Source organism: Tachyglossus aculeatus, chromosome 1 (assembly GCF_015852505.1).
Source record: "Tachyglossus aculeatus isolate mTacAcu1 chromosome 1, mTacAcu1.pri, whole genome shotgun sequence".
Taxonomy (NCBI): Eukaryota; Metazoa; Chordata; class Mammalia; order Monotremata; family Tachyglossidae; genus Tachyglossus; species Tachyglossus aculeatus.
The window spans coordinates 142,687,636-142,704,057 of record NC_052066.1 but is presented as its reverse complement, the minus strand read 5'-3'; the positions used below and the strand labels follow the sequence as shown (position 1 = coordinate 142,704,057).

The window sequence follows — 16,422 nt, the reverse complement described above, 5'->3', positions numbered from 1 at the left end:
AAGGTGGAGGCATCCAATTGAGTGCAACTGAGCAGAGGGAGGGAACGGAAAGTCAGGGCCTGAAGAGATTCATGGGAAGAGGTTCATGGGAAGCAGCATGGCCTAGTGGATCAATCAATCAATCAATCAATCGTATTTATTGAGCGCTTACTGTGTGCAGAGCACTGTACTAAGCGCTTGGGAAGTACAAGTCGGCAACACATAGAGACAGTCCCTACCCAACAGCCAGCCTGGGAGTCTGAAGGTCATGGGTTCTAATCCCGGCTCCGCCACTTCAATCGTATTTATTGAGTGCTTACTGTGTGCAGAACACTTTACCAAGCGCTTGGGAAGTACAAGTTGGCAACACTCGTCTGCTGTGTGGCCTTGGGTGAGTCACTTCACTTCTTTGGGCCTCTGTTCCCTCATCTGTAAAATGGGAATTAAGACTGTGAGCCCCATGCTGCACAGGGACTGGGTCCGACCCAATTTGCTTGTATCCATCCCAGTGCTTAGTTCAGTGCCCGGCACATAATAATAATGATGGTATTTGTTAAGCACTTACTATGTGCCAAGCACTGTTCTAAGCACCAGTAGAAACAAGATAATCAGGTTGTCCCAAGTGGGGCTTACAGTCTTAATCCCCATTTTACAGAGGAGGTAACTGAGGGACAGAGAAGTGAAGTGGCTTCCCCAAGGTCACACAACAGACACATGGCGGAGCTGGGATCAGAACGCATGACTTTCTGACTCACAAGCCCATGCTCTTTCCACTAAGCCACACTGCTTCACATGATAAGGACTTTAAAAAATCACAATTATAATAATAATAATGGCACTTATTAAGTGCTTACTGTATGCAAAGCACAGTTCTAATCTCTGGGGAGGTGACAAGGAGATCAGGTTGTCCCACGGGGGGCTCACAATCTTAATCCCCATTTTACAGATGAGGGAAGTGAGGCCCGGAGAAGTGAAGTGACTTGCCCAAAGTCACACAGCTGACAGTTGGCAGAGCCGGAATTCGAACCCACGACCCCTGACTCCAAAGCCCGGGCTCTTTCCACTGAGCCACGCTGCTTCTCTGTTATCTCTATTATCTTTGTTACTTCAAGGGTGTGAACAGGGGTGGCGGTCACTCTGGCCCGCAAGGCTCAGCCAGAACTGCTGAGGGCCGTGGTCAATCAATCAATCAATCAATCAATCAATTGTATTTATTGAGCACTTACTGTGTGCAGAGCACTGTACTAAGCGCTTGGGAAGTACAGTTTGGTGGTCGAGCCAGAAGCGGCAACAGAGGCAGTGCGAGTGAAGAGAACCCGGCCTGCTGGAAATCCTCAACATTTCCTGCTGCTGCTCCATCCAACTGGCAATCGATTCATCAGTGGTATTGGCTGAGTGCTCACTATGTTGCAGAGCACTATACTAAGCGCTTGGGAGAGTAGCCTCTAGATTGTGAGCCCATTGTTGGGTAGGGACCATCTCTATATGTTGCCGACTTGTACTTCCCAAGCACTTAGTACAGTGCTCTGCACACAGTAAACGCTCAATAAATACGATTGAATGAATGAATCAATCAATCAATCAAACAGAAACTCCTTACTATCAGCTTTGAAACACTCGATTACCTTTTTTTTTAATGGCATTTATTAAGTGCTACAGTCTGGAGCCTGAAAAACCAGCTTTTTAATAATAATGATAATAATAATAATAATAATAATAATAATAATGGTATTTATTAAGCACTTACTATGTGCAAAGCACTGTTCTAAGTGCTGGGGAGGTTACAAGGTGATCAGGTTGTCCCACGGGAGGCTCACAGTCTTAGTCCCCATTTTCCAGATGAAGTCACTGAGGGACGTGAAGTGACTTGCCCAAAGTCACCCAGCTGACAGACTGTGAGCTCACTCTTCTAGACTGCGAGCCCACTGTTGGGTAGGGACTGTCTCTATATGTTGCCAACTTGTACTTCCCAAGCGCTTAGTCCAGTGCTCTGCACACAGTAAGCGCTCAATAAATACGATTGAAAGAGTGAATGAAAGTGGCGGAGCTGGGATTTGAACCCATGACCTCTGACTCCCGAGCCCGGGCTCTTTCCACTGAGCCACGCTGCTTCTCTACCGTGCTGCCGCTCTACTTTGCCCCTCCTACCTCACTTTGCTGCTCTCCTAGTGCAACCCAGCGGGCACATTTCGCTCCTCTAGTGCCAACCTGCTCACTGTACCTTGATCTCATCCCGCTCGCTGCCAACCCATGTCCTCCCTCTGCCCAGGAACGCCCTCCCTCCTCATATCCGCCACAATGACTCTCCCCTCCTTCAAAGCCTTACTGAAGGCCCATCTCCTCCAAGAAGCCTTCCCTGACGAAGCCCCCCCTTTCCTCTTCTCCCACTCCCTTCTGCATCACCCTGACTTGCTCCCTTTATTCATCCCCCTCCCAGCCCCACAGCACTTATGTCCATAACTTCTCTGGGCCTCAGTTACCTCATCTGTAAAATGGGGATTGAAAGTGTGAACACCACGAGGAACAACCTGATTACCCTGTATCTACCCCAGCGCTTAGAAGAGTGCTTGGCACATAGTAAGCACTTAACAAATAACATATACTATATATATTATATCACATATATTATATTAAAATATATTATATTATATTATATTATATTATATTATATTATATTATATTATATTATATTATATTATATTATAGTATAGTATATTATATTATATTATATTGCATTATATTATATCATATTATATTATATTATATGATTATATTATATTATTATATTATATTATATTGTTATAGATTTTATATTATATTATGTTATATTATGTTATGTTATGTTATATTGTGTTATGTTATGCTATATCATATTATATTATTATATTACATTATATTATGCTATATTATATTATATTATATTATGCTATATTATATTATATTATATTATATTATATTATATTATATATTATTACATTATGTTATTCATGTTATATTACAATATATTATATTAATACATTGTATTATATTACACTGTATTATATTTTATTATTTTGTATTATATTATATTATATTATATTATATTGTATTGTATTATATTATATTATATTATTATATTATATTATATTATGTTATATGATATTATATTATATATTATATTATATTATTGTATTGTATTATATGTTATATTTTATATTATATTATTTTATTTTATTTTGTTATATTATATTATTTTATATTATATTATATTATATTGTATTGTATATTATTATTATATCCGCAATTTATTTATTTCTATTAATGCCTGTCTCCCCTTCTAGACTGTATCCTCCTTGTGACCAGGGAATGTGTCTTTTATATTGTGATAGTGTACTCTCCCAAACCCTCAGTACAGTGCTCTGCTCAGTAAATATGATTGAATGAAAGAACAAATACGATTGATTGATGGATGGATTGAGAAGACAGTACACCAGAATTAGCAGGCATGTCCCCTGCCCGAAATGAGCCTACAGTTTAGAGTCTTACAGTCTGGAAGTTCAGCATTCCCCAGAGGCAGGAGGGGAGGTGGGAAGGGTTTGGGAATGGGTGCGGGGGTTGGGGGGTGAGGGTTGGAGGGTGTGTGATAATAATAATAATAATGATGGCATTTATTAAGTGTTTACTATGTGCAAAACACTGTTCTAAGCGCTGATAATAATAATAATAGCATTTATTAAGCGCTTACTATGTGCCAAGCACTGTTCTAAGCACTGGGGAGGTTACAAGGTGATCAGGTTGTCCCACGGGGGGCTCACAGTCTTAATCCCCATTTTACAGATGAGGTAACTGAGGCCCAGAGAAGTGAAGTGACTTGCCTAAAGTCACACAGCTGACAATTGGCAGAGCTGGGATTTGAACCCATGACCTCTGACTCCAAAGCCCGGGCTCTTTCCACTGAGCCATGCTGCTTCTCCCTGTGAGCCCACTGTAGTGTGATAGGAGAGATATTTCAGGGGAAGCCTGGAGGCGGCCAAGTCTGGTTTCTAAACACATTCATTCATTCAATTGTATTTATTGAGTGCTTACTGTGTGAAGAGTACTGTACTAAGCGCTTTGGAGAGTACACTATAACGATAGACACATTCCCTGCCCACAGGTTTACAGTCTAAAAGGAACATCTTGCCAGTTCAGTCAGGCGTATTTATTGAGTGCTTACTGTGCCAAAGCACTGTACTAAGTGCTTGGGAGAGTACACTATAATAATAAACAGATTCATTTCCTGCCCCCAAAGAGCTTACAGTCTGAAGGAAACATCTTGCCATTTCTAATCAGTCATTCAGTCAGTTGATTGTATTGGTTGAGTGCTTACTGTGCAAAAAGCACTGTACTAAGTGCTTGAGAGAACACAGTGGGAAAATGCATCTTTACTCCATGGCTCATGGCCATGATAAGCCCCTGTGGGGGGTCCAGTGTGTAGCAGAGGGTGGCCCCAGCGAAGCCATAAATGTCTGCAACAAAAGAGAAACAAAATATGTTGGAAATGCTTGGGAACATCTTGCCATTTCTAATCAGTCATTCAGTCAGTTGATTGTATTGGTTGAGCGCTTACTGTGCAAAAAGCACTGTACTAAGCGCTTGAGAGAACACAGTGGGAAAATGCATCTTTACTCCATGGCTCATGGCCATGATGAGCCCCTGTGGGGGGTCCAGCATGTAGCAGAGGGTGGCCCCAGCGAAGACATAAATGTCTGCAACAAAAAAGAAACAAAATATGTTGGAAACGCTTAGCCCCGAAAAACAATTTTTGCATATTACATCACCGTTGCCGTGCGCTTAGTAATTGTATAAGTCCTGGGGAATTGTCGGTATTTGAAGGAAGGAACGCGTGCTCCTTTAAGGCTCTGAATTCCTGGGAGCTAGAAGTCGGCCAAGACTTAGATGGTGGCTGATAAGGTCAAGCGATGTCTCTCTCTTCCCTCTGCCTTCGCCAAGCTCAGACGGCAGCTGCCCTGGAGACTTTGGACATGGGGCCGTCTACTTCCTAGACTGACGGAGAAGGCCGTCCACAGAAGCCACGGGGAAGCGATCCTTTTCTCTCCTTTCCCCATTGCTTTTCCAGCCAAGACCCCCACGTGGGATGTTATTGGGTCCAATCTCCTAACCTGTAACTAGTCCAGTGCTTAGCACATAGTAAGTGCTTATACATTCCATGTCAGTCAGTCAGTCTCATATTTATGGACTGCTTACTGTGTGCAGAGCACCATGCTAAGCATTCATTCATTCATTTAATCGTATTTATTGAGCACTTACTGTGTGCAGAGCACCATACTAAGCATTCATCCACTCATTCATTCATTTGATCATATTTATTGAGCACTTACTGTGTGCAGAGCACCATACTAAGCACTCATCCACTCATTCATTCATTTGATCATATTTATTGAGCACTTACTGTGTGCAGAGCACCATACTAAGCATTCATCCCTTCATTCATTCATTTGATCGTATTTATTGAGCGATTACTGTGTGCAGAGCACTGTAATAATAATGATGGCATTTGTTAAGTGCTTACTATGTGCAAAGCACTGTTCTAAGCGCTGAGGGGGTTACAATGTGATCAAGTTGTCCCACATGGGGCTCAGAGTCTTAATCCCCATTTTTAAAGATGGGTAACTGAGGCTCAGAGAAGTTAAGTGACTTGCCCAAGGTCACACAGCAGACTTGTGGCAGAGCCGGGATTCAAACCCATGACCTCTGACTCCAAAGCCCGGGCTCTTTCCACTGAGCCACGCTGCCTACCCAACACTTGGAAAGTACACTTGGAAAGTACAATACAGCAGTAAAGGGAGACAATCCCTGCCCCCAACGGGCTTACAGTTTAAAGGGAGGGAGAGGGACATCAAAACAAGTTAACAGGCATTAATATAAATAAATAGAATTATAGATATATACATAAATTATGGGGGCCAGAGGGAGGGGAAGAACAAAGGGAGCCAGTCGAGGTGACGTGGAAGGGAGGGGGAGCTGAGGAAAAGGATGCTTAGTCTGGGAAGGCCTCTTGGAGAAGGTGCATCTTCGGTATGGTTTTGAAGGGGGAAAGAGTGATTGTTTGGCGGTTGTGAGGAGGGAAGGCATTCCAGGCCAGAGATAGGACGTGGGCCAGTTGTCCGCGGTGAGACAGGAGAGACGGAGGCCCAGTGAGGAGGTTAGCACCAGAGGAGCGGAGTGTGTGAGCTGGGTTGTAGAAGAAGGGAGGTGAGGTAAGAAGGGGAAAAGTGATGGAGAGCACTGAAGCCAATCTTGTCTTATGCCACCGAGTTGTCTCTGATCCATAGCGACACCATGGATATCTCTCTCCCAGAACACCCCGCCTCCTTCTGCAATCGTTCTGGTAATGGATCCATAGAGTTTTCTTGGTAAAAATCTGGAAGTGGTTTCCCATTGCCTCCTTCCACAGAGTAAACCCGAGTCTCCACCCTCGACTGTCTCCCAAGCCGCTGCTGCCCAGCACAGGTGAGTTCATTCATTCATTCAATCGTATTTATTGAGCACTTACCGTGTGCAGAGCACTAGTACTAAGCGCTTGGGAAGTACAAGTTGGCAACATATAGAGATGGTCACTACCCAACAACGGGCTCACAGTCTAGAGCTGTGACTTGTAGCAGAATGCCTTCCACTTGCTAGCCACTGCCTGAGCTGGGAACGGGTAGGCCTCTGCTTGACTCTCTCTCTCCCATAGTCAAGACTGGTAGAGGACTGGAAACTCTCCAGGGGTGACCCTGAGAGGAATTGAAGCCAATAGTGAGAAGCTTTTGTTTGATAAGGCCGTTGATAGGCAACCACTGGAGATTTTTGAGGAGTGGTGTGAGAGGACAATAAGACACTATAACAGACACATAATATAGATTCATTAATTCATTCAATCATATTTATTGAGCGCTTACTGTGTGCAGAGCACTGTACTAAGAGCTTGGGAAGTCCAAGTTAGCAACATATAGGGTGTTCTCTTCAGGGCTTCAACCTGACTTCCGTTCTGTCTCCTTCAGTGGTATTTTTTGAGCACTTTCTGTGTGCAGAGCATTGGGCTAAGCACTTAATAGAACAGGTCCGTCTTTTTCCTGGCCAATCTGTGCCAGAGAAGCCCCCATCTCCTGAGCCCAGTTTCTGATTGCAAGGAGCCAAGCAGCAGGTCCAAGTGGATAGAGCATGGGCCTGGGAAACAGAAGGATCTGGGTTCTAATCCTGACTCTTCCACCTGTCTGCTGTGTGACCATGAGGAAGTCATTTCACTTCTCTGAGCCTCAGTTATTCATCCATTCATTCAATTCATTCAATCACATTTATTGAGCACTTACTGTGTGCAGAGCACTGTACTAAGCGCTTGGAAAAGACAATTCGGCAGCAGAGACAATCCCTAACCAACAGGCTCACAGTCTAGAAGGAGGGAGAAAGACAACAAAACAAGGGGACAGGCATCAGTAGCATCAAAGTAAATAAATAGAATTATAGATATAGACACACAATTAATAAAATAAATAGAATAATAAATATGTATATATGTACACAAGTGTGGTGGGGGAGGGGGGTAGAGGAGAGGGAGGGAGTCAGGGTGATGGGGAGGGAAGGAGGAGCAGTGGAAAAGGGAGGCTCAGTCTGGGAAGGCTTCCTGGAGGAGGTGAGTTTTCAGTGGGGCTTTGAAGGGAGGGAAGTGTGCTCATCAGTATAACGGAGATTAAGACTGTGAGCCTCATGTGAGACAGGGACTATGTCCAATATGATTACCTTGAATTTATTCATTCATTCATTCTTTCAATTGTATTTATTGAATACAATGAGCTCACATCTACCCAGTGCTTAGTTCAGTGCCTGGCACATAGTAAATGCTTAATAAATACCAAAAAAAAAAAGCTGCTCTGCTCTGCTCTGCTCTGCTCTGCTCTGCTCTGCCCAGCAAGGTGGCCACTCTTTTTAGGGTCGTTACCATCACCCCATTGTCCTGGGCTGCGTAAGTTTAGGGCTAGTAAGACTGTAAGCTACTTTTTCCTTTTTAATGGTACTTGTTAAGAGTTTACTATGTGCCATGCATTGTTCTAAGTGCTGGAGTGGCTACAAGATAATCAGGGAGGATACAGTCCATGTCCTGCATGGGGCTCACAGTCTTAATCCCCTATTTACAGATGAGGTAAGTGAGGCACAGAGAAATTAAGTGACTTGCCCAAGGTCACAGAGCAGACAAGTGGTGGAGTCAGGATCAGAACCCAGATCTTGTTGACTCTCAGGCCCTTGCTCTTATCCACTAGGCCATGCTGCTTCTCCAATAAAATAAAAAATAAAATAGCATGCAAACTAAGTTACAGGTAAGGGCAGCATCTGGTTATAAGGATCTGTATTTAAGTGCTGCGGGGGTTGGGGTGAGGTGAATAACCTCACGGAAAGCAGGGTGCCCTACTGGAAAGAGTTCTTGCCTGGGTGTTGGAGGACCTGGGTTCTAATCCTGGCTCAGCCACTTGTCTGCCACGTGAGCATGGGCAAGTCACTTTAATTCTCGGTGCCTCAGTTCCTTCCTCTGTAAAATGAGGATTAAATCCTCATACTTATAGTGTACGAGGGACAGGGACTAGTTGTCCAAACCGATTAATTTGTATCTATCTCAGCACTTAAAACAGTGTTTGGCACAAAGTAATAACCGAGTGCCACAGAGTAATAACCGAGTGCTTAGGGGACACCCACTCGGTGCATGAGGGAGGCAAATTGGAAGGGTAGCTGAGAGTTTAATTAGGGAGGGCTTCCTGGAGGAGGGGTGAAGAGGGCAGCGAGATGAGCAGCGTGAGAAACTGCCCGGGAGCTGGCAGGAGGAGGACTGTGGGCAACAACAGCACCTTAACAATCAGGAGCCCGGCTTTAGGCCTTCTCTCAGGCCCAGCAGGAAGCTGGAAGGGCAAGCGGCTTCCGTTCAGCCTAGGGGGTCGGGGTGAGTGGCCACATCTCCATTAGCTGTGGTCTGAGGAGCTCAGCCCCTGCCAGACCTTCTTATATGAAGTCAAGGGAGTCTCTCCCAACATCATGTGGAGTTAAATGGAGGCCAATGTCCAGCCTGGGTCCCTGAGGGGCAGAGAGTGGGCGGGAGCCTTTGCAGTCTGGGTCAGCGAAGAGGAATCTCAGCAGGGCAGAGCTGGAACCGGGGCCTTTCCACAGTCCTGGTGGTCAGCCTGCCCACCCCCTCTCCCACTCCCTCACCGAAGTGGACCCAGACCACTTTCTTCCTGTCCCACCCTGTGTACCCTAAGGATTGGGGAGGGCAAGGGAGCGATGAGTGGGTTGGAAACACATGCTGTAGCCTGGGTAACCAGCCAACTGAGCTGTGGGCTCAGACGATGAGGGGAAAGCATCTGTTAGGAAATAACACCCAGCCAGCCTCTGAGCAGAGCCGGAACAGCAATTCTCATGACGGCAGGTCCCCTTCTCCTTACCAGACTTCCTGGCTCCCCTGGCACTGAGCTCTGGATTGTAGGGCTGTGGGACAAGCGCCCCACCTACTTCTGAAACTGCCAGCCAGCTTCGGAGCTCTGGGATAGTCAAAGCAACTTGGACTAGAAGACCCAACTGGGTGGAGAGGGGGTGACGGTGAGGGACTGAGGACCCAACTATTGTTTAGTTCATTGCTGTTTCTGATTCCTGTCAATCTGTTTTCTGACCTAGCCTGACTTGTCTACACTATGGTACCTCCAACCCCTCTCAAACGCCATTGGGCCAGGGATCTGTCTGGACCCCGGATGGTGAATTTCCCCCATAATAAATGGCTTCGCCCCCTGTGAGCATTGATCATTGTCACTATTAGTCGATCAATTGCTCGATTGGCTGACTAGTCTAAGCATTGCATGGCCCTGAAAGATGAGACTTTTAAACCAAAAACTCACCCTGCCCGATAAAGTCTGTGTGTTCCCTGTCTTGGCAAGGAGAAATCATCAAGCAGCGTGGCTCAGTGAAAAGAGCACGGGCTTTGGAGTAAGAGGTCATTGGTTCAAATCCTGGCTCCGCCACTTGTGTGACTTTGGGCAAGTCACTTAACTTCTCTGTGCCTCAGTTCCCTCATCTGTAAAATGGGGATTAAAACTGTGAGCCCCCCGTGGGACAACCTGATCACCTTGTAAACTCCCCAGCGCTTGGAACAGTGCTTTGCACATAGTAAGCGCTTAATAAATGCCATCATTATTATTATTATCATGAAGTTCTGTGCCGGAGCGGGGTCACTGCGGCAGGCCTTCTGAGGAAGAGCTAGAGAATCTGCTTACCGCGCTCTCTTCCGGAGGGGCCTGGGCCAGGCAGGGGGCTGACAAAGGCCAGAAGAGAGAGGAGTTCAGTTTCCATCAACCTGAGGGACGGGGTCGGGTCCTCCCGACACTTCGGAAGATGAATCAGTGAGGTCACCGGGTTTGGGTCGAGGGGGATTGCAAAGCATTCTTGGAGGAAGAGATTTCTGAGGCCCAAATCATTTGTTTTGGTTGGTGGCTCAGTGGAAAGAGCACAGGCTTTGGAGTCAGAAGTCATGGGTTCAAATCCCGGCTCCACCAATTGTCAGCTGTGTGGCTTTGGGCAAGGCACTTCACTTCTCTGGGCCTCAGTTACCTCATCTGGAAAATGGGGATTAAGACTGTGAGCCCCCCCCCCCCCCCCCGTGGGACAACCTGATCACCTTGTAACCTCCCCAGCACTTAGAACAGTGTTTTGCACATAGTAAGCGCTTAATATATGCCATTATTATTATTAATATAACTGACACATTCATTGCCCACAACAAGCTTAGTCAGTCAGCCAGCCAATTGTATATTCTGAGGGCTTACTGTGTGCAGAGCACTATACTAAGCGCTTGGAAGACTTGTCTTATCTTGTCTTATGCCGTTGAGTCGTTTCCAACCCATAGTGACCCCACGGACACATTTCTCCCAGAACGCCCCGCTTTCCATCTGCAATCGTTCTAGTAGTGGATCCTTAGAGTTTTCTCGGTAAAAATCTGGAAGTGGTTTGCCACTGCTGCCTTCCATGCAGTAAACTCGAGTCTCTACCTTCAACTCTCTCCCATGCTGCTGCTGCCCAGCACGGGTGAGTTTTGACTTGTAGCAGATTGCCTTCCACTTAATAGCCACTGGCCAAGCTAGGAATGGAATGGGTAGGCCTCTGCTTGACTCTCCCTCTCTTAGCTGAGACTGGTAGAGGACTGGAAACTTTCCAGGTGAGATCCTGAGAGGGGACTTGCAAGACTACAATATAGCAATATAACTGACACATTCCCTGCTCACAACGAGCTTACAGTCACCCCTCCCTCAGCCCCACAGCACTTACGTTTATAATCACAATTTACTTATTTATATTAGTGTCCATCTCCCCAGCGAGACTGTAAGCTCACTGTGGGCAGGGAACGTGTCTACCAACTCTGATATATTGTCCTCTCCCAAGCACTTAGTACAATGCGCTGCATTCATTTATTCAATCGTATTTATTGAGCGCTTACTGTGTGCAGAGCACTGTATTAAGTGCTTGGGAAGTACAATTTGGCAGCATATAGAGACGGTCCCTACCCAACAGTGGGCTCACAGTCTAGAAGACTGGTGCAGCGGAGAGAGTATTGGTATAGAAGCCGGGAGGCTGAGGCCCCTGCTTGGCCTGTGGCCCCAGAGAAATCACTGACCTCTCTGAGCCTCAGTCTTTCATCTGTAAAATGGGGCTAAGGGAACCTGACTCCCAGAGATGACCGCTTGGCTGAAATAAGATCACAATTATAACTGTGGTATTTTTTCAATGCTTACTATGTGCCAATCACTGTACTAAATGCTGGGGTAGATCAAGATTATCAGGTCCTACATTGGGCTCGCAGTCTAAGTAAGCAGGAGAACAGAACAGGAGAACCGATTGAATGAATGAATGAATGACTAGGCCACACTATTTCTTGCAAAGCTGACTGACTGACATAGGTTGGAGGAATAAAACCACGAGGTTCTCAGGGAAGCCGTCCCCGGCACTAGGCAGGCTCTGCAAACCTTTCCAGCCCAGCTGAAACTGCAAAATGGATTCTTGGGCTGGTGCCAACCCCCCGTGGGGACGGAGGTGCTGGGGTGCGGTCAGCTGCATTTCGGGGAACGGTCAAAGGCAAGTGAATTGCCGCCCAGAGCCCAGGCCAATAACTACCCGGCTGTTCGTCTCTCTTTCCAAAGTCAGCTGGCATGAAACAACACCCTTCAGTCTGGCTCTCAAGCAACAGTTTGCTTTCCCATGGGAATGATGCCGTCCTCCACCCCCAATCTTTCTCCTTCTTCCCCGCTCTCGTCACCAGGAACATCTCCAGAATCTTAGGGAATCTGCAACTGAGCAATGGGGTATGCAGGCATAGCCCGAACCAGGGTCCCGGGAAGAGGCCACACTTTGACAAAAGTGGATGGTGTCCACTGGAGTTGGTTGTTTCTTTTCAGGGATTTGAGGGAATTCTAAACCCCTGATCTCAGTGTCTTCACGGTAGGATATGGATTTAATCCTGTGGCGAATGTTGCCAAGACAGAGGCTGGACTTCCCTCCAGAGTTGCAAGACTCCATGCTGTTCTGGAATAAGGCTGGGAGGAGGGAGAAGGGTTATCCCGTCATGCCCCCAGGCCCTGGAGGATCCCAAGGGAAGCATCTTCTCGGAAAGCCGTTCCGAGTCTGTATGTAGGGCCGACGGTTCCTTTTTAGTCTGGCCTCTTGACGGTTGCAGGGCCTGAGAAGTTCCAGTTTTCTTCATGAAACCATCCCAAGGCTGTCTGTGTATGACTGGAAGTCCAGGGAGGGCCAGAGTTTCCTCGGTATCATGTCTAGGGCTGATCTTTTTGTTTTCTTTACAATAATTGCTAAGTGCTTACTGTGTGCCAAGCACTATAGTAAATGCTGGCGTAATTTTGGGTTAATGGGGTTCACAGTCTTAATCCCCACTTTACAGATGAGGCAACTGAGGCCCAGAGAAGTGAAATGAGGCCCAAGGTCACACAGCAGACACGTGGTGGAGCTGGGATTAGAACTCAGGTCCTTCTGACTCTCAGGCCCGGGCTCTATCCTCTAGGCCGCACTGCTTCTTTTGGTATTTTGTCATCCTTAAAATGGGAATTCAATACCTGTTCTCCTTAATATTAATAATAATGTTGGTATTTGTTAAGTGCTTACTATGTGCAAAGCACTGTTCTAAGTGCTGGGGAGGTTACAAGGTGAACAGGTTGTCCCACTGGGGGCTCACAGTCTTAATCCCATTTTACAGATGAGGGAACTGAGGCACAGAGAAGTGAAGTGACTTGCCCAAAGTCACACAGCTGACAAGTGGTGGACCTGGGATTAGAACCCACAACCTCTGACTCTCAACCCCGGGCTCTTACAGGGACTGTGACCAACTTGATTACCTTCCAATCAATCGATAGTAGTTATTGAGGGCTTAATGTGTGCAGACCACCGTACTAAGCACTTGGGAGAGTTCAACATTCATTCAATCATATTTATGGAGCATTTACTGTGTGCAAAGCACTGTACTAAGCGCTTGGGAGAGTTCAACATTCATTCAATCATATTTATGGAGCATTTACTGTGTGCGAAGCACTGTACTAAGCGCTTGGGAGAGTACAACATCACTCATTCAATTGTATTCATTGAGAGGTGAAGTGACTTGCCCCAGGTTACACAGCAGACAAGTGGCAGAACTGGGATCAGGTCCTCTGACTCTCAGGCATTTGGTATTTCCACTAGGCCTCACTGCTTCTCCACTATGACCTTTGACTCTCATTTTGTGCTTGGCAGGGCACAAATCCTACTTCATAATTAAGCCATAGTGATCTTTTGCATGTATTTATTGCTCTATTTATTTTACTTGTACATATCCTATTTATTTTATTTTGTTAATATGTTTTGTTTTGTTCTCTGTCTCCCCCTTCTAGACTGTGAGCCCACTGTTGGGTAGGGACCGTCTCTATGTGTTGCCAACTTGTACTTCTCAAGCACTTAGTACAGTGCTCTGCACACAGTAAGCGCTCAATAAATATGATTGAATGAATGAATGCTGTGTGCAGAGCTCTGTACTAAGCACTTGGTAAAGTTCAATATTACAATAAATGGGCACATTCCCTGCCCACAGTGAGCTTACAGTCACAGATTACATTATTAATAATAATAATAATAATAATAATAATAATAATAATAACGATGGCATTTGTTAAGCACTTTGTGCAGAACACTGTTCTAAGCACAGGGGAGGATATAATAATAATAATATGATGGCATTTGTTAAGTGCTTTCTATGTGCAAAGCACTGTTCTAAGCGCGGGGTGGGGATACAAGGTGATCAGGTTGTCCCAAGTGGGGCTCACAGTCTTAATCCCCATTTTACAGATGAGGTAACTGAGGCACAGAGAAGTGAAGTGACTTGCCCAAAGTCACTCAGCTGACAATTGGAGGAGGCGGGATTTGTCCCATGAAAACAAGTTGAAACCACTGATTTTTGTCATAAAAAGTAAATAATTAGCATTCAAAAATATAAAGGTGGTTTGCTGATGCCACCTTGAATTGAATTTGACTGATGGTCTAGAGTTTAAAGTCTTTATCACCCAACCTTCTTTCCTGTACAGTTCTCCCTTCACTTTGCATCTCTCATAGTTGACTGTGAGCCCGCTGTTGGGTAGGGACCGTCTCTATATGTTGTCAACTTGTACTTCCCAAGCGCTTAGTCCAGTGCTCTGCACACAGTAAGCTCTCAATAAATACGATTGATTGATTGATTGATTGACCCCGCCTGGAGTGATCCTCTCCCTCCGGGGCCTGCCAGTTGTCCTTCCTGACCTGGCAGGAGGAGCGGGCCTGAGGCCGAGGAACCAGAGAAGAAGTGAGTTTACCTATAAAAGTCCAGTCAGGGAGGGACACTCCCCTCTCGCTGGCCCTGAGACGCCCTCCTGCTTGCGAAGGACTTAAGGGTCCGGAAGCTGCTCTTTCATTCACACTTTTAATCACCACCGTTCGGTCAGGCAGTCGATCTTATTTATTGAGCACTTACTGGGTGCAGAGCACTGGACTATGAACTTTGGAGAGGACAGTATTACAGACGTAATCCCTGCCCACGTTGAGTTTACAGGCTAGAGGGGGAGACAGACATTAATATAAATGAATAAAATTGTAGATATTGGGCTGGGTGGGGGGGATAATAATGATGCTATCTGTTAATAATAATAATGATGGTATTTGTTAAGCCCTTACTATGTGCAAAGCACTGTTCTAAGCACTGGGGGGTTACGAGGTGATCAGGTTGTCCCACCGGGGGCTCACAGTTTTAATCTCCATTTTACAGATGAGGTAACTGAGGTACAGAGAAGTTAAGTTACTGGCCCAAAGTCACACAGCAGACAGTTGGCGGAGCTGGGATTTGAACCCATGACCTCTGACTCCCAAGCCCGTGCTCTTTCCACTGAGCCATGCTGCTTCTCTAAGGGGATAATAATAATAATAATGGTATTTGTTAAGCACTTACTATGTGCAAAGCACTGTTTAAAGCGCTGGGATGGTTACAAGGTGATCAGGTTGTCCCACCGGGGGCTCACAGTTTTAATCCCCATTTTACAGATGAGGTAACTGAGGCCCAGAGAAGTTAAGTGACTGGCCCAAAGTCACACAGCTGACAGTTGGCAGAGCTGGGATTTGAACCCATGACCTCTGATTCCCAAGCCTGTGCTCTTTACACTGAGCCATGCTGCTTCTCTAAGGGGATAATAATAATAATAATGGTATTTGTTAAGCACTTGTTAAGGAGGGAGAGGAGGAGGAGAAGGGGAAGGAAGAGGAGGGGGAAGGAGGAGGGGGAAAGAAGAGGAAAAGTAGGAGGAGGAAGAGTAGAGGGAGGAAGAGAAGGAAGAGAAGGGGAAGGAGGAGGACGGGGAAAGAAGAGGAGGGGGAAGGAGGAGGAGGAGGAAAAGTAGAAGAAAGGGAAGGAAGAGGAGGTGAAGAAAGCTGGGAGGAGGAGGAAGGGTGAGCAAATGGAGGAAGACTGGGAAAAAGGAGAAACATGGTGGGGGGAGAAGAAGAAGTGGGGAGAAAAAAGGGGAAGGAGGAGGAGGGGCACGAAGGGGGAGCAGAAGGAGAAGAAGGAGGAAGAGGATGAAGGAGGAGGAGGAATAAGAGAAGGAAAAGGGGAACGAGGAGAAGGAGGAGGAAGGAGGAGGAGGCAGAGAGGATACTGGAGAGAGGATAGCATGGGGAAGGAGGCAGAGGTGGAAAAAATGAGAGTGAAGAAAAGCAGTGTGGCCTATTGGTTAGAGGATAGGCCTGAGAGGCAGAAGGGCCTGTGTTCTACTTCGCCACTTGTCTGCTGTGTGACTTTGAGCAAATCACTTCACTTTTCTGGGCCTCAGTTCCCTTATCTGTAAAATGAGGATTAAGGCTCTGAGTCTTAAGTGGGACATGGACTGTGTCCAT

The 16,422-nt window shown here is 46.1% G+C and overlaps 1 non-coding gene across 1 annotated transcript; it reads right to left on the bottom strand.

Moving 5' to 3' along the window:
• Positions 1-11,068: 11,068 nt before the first annotated feature.
• On the bottom strand, positions 11,069-11,206 carry LOC119934593. Its single transcript, XR_005452978.1, has one exon. It is a non-coding gene; the product is annotated as a small nucleolar RNA SNORA7 (small nucleolar RNA).
• Between the last annotated feature and the right edge of the window lie 5,216 nt (positions 11,207-16,422).